This window comes from Urtica dioica, chromosome 7, assembly GCF_054948205.1.
Source record: "Urtica dioica subsp. dioica isolate 48M chromosome 7, U.dioica_male_clone48M_v1_H2, whole genome shotgun sequence".
Taxonomy (NCBI): Eukaryota; Viridiplantae; Streptophyta; class Magnoliopsida; order Rosales; family Urticaceae; genus Urtica; species Urtica dioica.
In genome coordinates, this window is record NC_142762.1 from 22,845,208 (window position 1) to 22,848,786 (window position 3,579).

The 3,579-nt window shown below is 34.9% G+C and overlaps 1 long non-coding RNA gene across 1 annotated transcript; it reads left to right on the forward strand.

Moving 5' to 3' along the window:
* The first annotated feature begins 1,287 nt into the window (after positions 1-1,287).
* Positions 1,288-2,659, forward strand: LOC149390447 (uncharacterized). The gene is made up of 3 exons (XR_016300354.1): positions 1,288-1,402; positions 1,533-1,597; positions 2,419-2,659. It is a non-coding gene; the product is annotated as an uncharacterized LOC149390447 (long non-coding RNA).
* Positions 2,660-3,579: the final 920 nt, after the last annotated feature.

The following is a 3,579-nucleotide window of genomic DNA, read 5'->3' on the forward strand; positions in this document are numbered from 1 at the left end:
TGGGAGAATCTATGATGTCTGGTTATGAGACATTGAGAGTTGGAGACTCTATAGTTCTTCTAGGTATCTTCCGAAGGTACTGAATTGACCAATGCACTTCTAGAGACAAGATAAGAACAAACCATTTAACCTCTTATGTATCGAAGTCACTACGTATAAATTACATCATGCTTACCTCAATCCTGAAATGAGACATGTCATCTCATAGCTTACGTATTCTCATTTGACAAAGTCAGAGTTCGGATTCTCATGTCATCTCATAGCTTACGTATTGGTGAAGTACTAAATTATGAAGATGTCATGAGTAACTTTGTGAAGATCTCATAGATATGGAATTCATGTACAAGATTGCTGAAATGCAATGTATATCACCTCATGCTTTCCTTGGAATGTGAATAAATGAACTGGCCAGTGTCCAAATTGAGTCATGACTCTTTTAGATGAAAAATTGTGACTTGTTAGCTCCTCGTCAATACATTGTTTCTAACTTATTCACAAGCGACAAAAGAGTTGAGAAAATAACAGCTAGAAGGGTAAAATGGTAATTTTGTAAATCTCGACTGGCTGATGATATTCATGAAGGGTAAACATAGATAATATTAAGTGGATCCACTCATCACAATTTACTAGAATTCTTGAGTAGAAAACAAATTCATTTGAACCGAGAGATTTTCAGTGTAAACTCTTTACTGGAGTCAGTTGACATTAAGCTTAACTTGGAAAATGTTTGTGAACTTTTGAGTCCAAGTATTTAGCTCAAGCTTTCTTCATTTGGATCCATGAGGTCACTGTCACAAATCACATCGAGTAGGAATAGTTAAACTAGAAACTAAGTCAAAACAAGAACGAGACAAGTTTTACGAAAATTGTCAAAAAGGTATTTTTGTCTTTTTGGACATAGGATGAAATGAATGTCAATAAATTTTTGACATTGTCATATGATGACATATTATCACTCGACCATAACAAGTCCACTACTACAAATTTGGTTTTCTGATGCGCATGACTATCAGGTGCGACTAGTCGCATCTAAATGACTTTCGGGTGCGACTAGTCGCACCAGATTGTCAACCCGAAGTATAAAAAATTTTTCTAAATTTTTTTTTGCTTTTGAGTATCAGGTGCGACTAGTCGCATCTGATAGTTTAAAATTACTATCCGGTGCGACTTTCTGATTGTTCAAAATTTTAACCGGGCCAATTCTCCCCCTCATTTTTTCATTCAGGTTTAAAAATAACAACTCCTCTCTCTCGGTTAAAAAAAATGCAGAAGAGAGAGGTAGAGGGAGATTAGAAGTGAAAGAGAGAGAGAGAGAGAGAGAGAGAGAGAGAGAGAGAGAGAGAGAGAGAGAGAGAGAGAGAGCTCGGGGAAGAAGAAACGAAGACCGGATCTTGGTTTCGAGGTAAGTGTACGTTCGTCATCTTCTCCATCTTGTCTACTTCTTTGCTCTTCATCTTTAAAACCCATACATGAAGATCAAGGGTTTGAATCTCTTTCTTTTTCTCACTCTCTCGGTTTTGCTGTCCTTGAAGCTTCTCGGAGTGGTACAAGGTCGAAGGAGAATGATTTAAGCTCGTATTACCATCTTCAATTCAAGGTGAGGAATTGATTTTTTTCCCAAATTTTGAATCCGAAAATTAGGGTTCTTATTTTTGAATTGGGGCTTTCCTTCTCCGAGCTGTTTTGATGTGTTTTTTATGTGATTGGACTCGAATTCTTGGTGGTTGTACTTGGATTAATGATGAGTTGTGATGATTTCTCGAATTTTCGTTTGATTTGATAAACTGTTTGAAGAGCCTCTGTAAACTGACGTAGACAGTCCGATATGGTCTGAGATAATTTTTGTGGATATTTTTCATGGATAGTAGACTGTATGAGCTTTCTAAAATGACCAAGAACATGTAAATCCATGGAGTATTGAATGAGTTATGAATTTCCAAAGTTTGTGTTTCGCAGCAGTAAAACGGGATTTCCAGAATTGTAACAGTGAATTACGGGCTGTTTTTGAGATAGCTATTCTTGTCGTATATATGCTTGTAATATCTCGTTAGAAAGCTACATGAGTCTACTTTCATTTTCCGCTAAAATCAATCGATTTCAAGTTTTGTAGCTCGAGTTATGATGGCTTAAGCGCTAGTGGGTCAGGCTGTCGGGAATTCTTTTGACTTGGCTGAAATGAGTTTGTGATTTCGCTGTGATTCATTGGCCGTGACACTTGTTTTGGCTATGTAATTCATTTTGACTGTTTGTGATGTTGAAATTATAGGAGTGGCCTTGTTCGATTTGAATCAGTTTTGAGACGTGAATATGAGAATCGCTTGTCTAATTTCTAGAAATTTATTTGGATGAAGTGGGTTATGAGAAATTAACGTGTGTACATGTGTGAGTGTCTCTTGGTGTGCATGTTGTTTTGTTGAGGCCGAGGTGCCGAGGCTGCGATGGGATGGCTGAATGGCTGTCCACGCCGCAAGGGTTGGTAAGCTTTGGTTCGTCAAGAAGGAGGCGCTAGTATGCGCTGTACGGGGGCTACGAGGACGCTGCTGTTTCGGCAGCAGGACGGCACGAACCTTGAAGGTTTTGGCCTCGATTCGGACCTCGCCGTGCGCTCAGCCCCGGCCCCGCTGCCTCCGAGTCCCAACCACCGAGCCGCTGTCCCCGAGTCCCCGACCGGCCGTCCTAGGTTAGTGTATATATTAGTGTTTTTTATATAATCATATATTAGTTAGTTAGCTAGGTTAGTTAGGTTGATAAATATATATTAGTGTATAAATATATATTAGTGTATATATTAGTTAGTTAGGTTAGTGTATATATAATATGTTAGTTAATATGTTAGGTTAGTTAATTAATGTGAAATATGTAAGTTAATATATGTTAATAATTGTAAATGTTAATTAGATAGTTAGTAATTTAATTTTGATTAGTTTGTTTAATTTAATTTTGATTAGTTTATGTTAATTGTAATTGTAATTGTAATTAATTTGATAACATGTTAATGTTTTGTAATATGTTTAGGTTAGTGTTTCTATTAAATTATTTATATAATTATTAGTTTAGGTTAAAATTAAGTTTAGGCTAAAATTAGTTTAGGTTAAAATTAAGTTTAGGTTATAATAATGTGATTAGTTTAGGTTAAAATTAAGTTTAGGTTATTTGTATGAATATTAATGTGATTAGTTTAGGTTAAAATTAAGTTTAGGTTATTTGTATGATTAGTTTAAGTTTAAATTTCCCTGAAAAATGAATGAATATTTTTTTTCCTTTTTTTTGTAAGTACTTTATTGGATAATTTAATAGTTAAAATCTTTAAATCTAATAAATATGAACATTTGTATTATTCATATTTATGTTAATAGACTTGGATATAACTTTTAAATTTTAGTTTTTAAATCATAGAATAACTCCCTATATGGAACCCGATATGGTTCTTCAAATTTTAGTTTTAATATGCTGATTATATATTGTAATATATAATCAGCATATTAATTTTTTTTTAAAAAGATAAAGAGCATCAGGTGCGACTAGTCGCACCTGATAGTCAAGACTTTCAGGTGCGACTAGTCGCACCTGATAGTATAA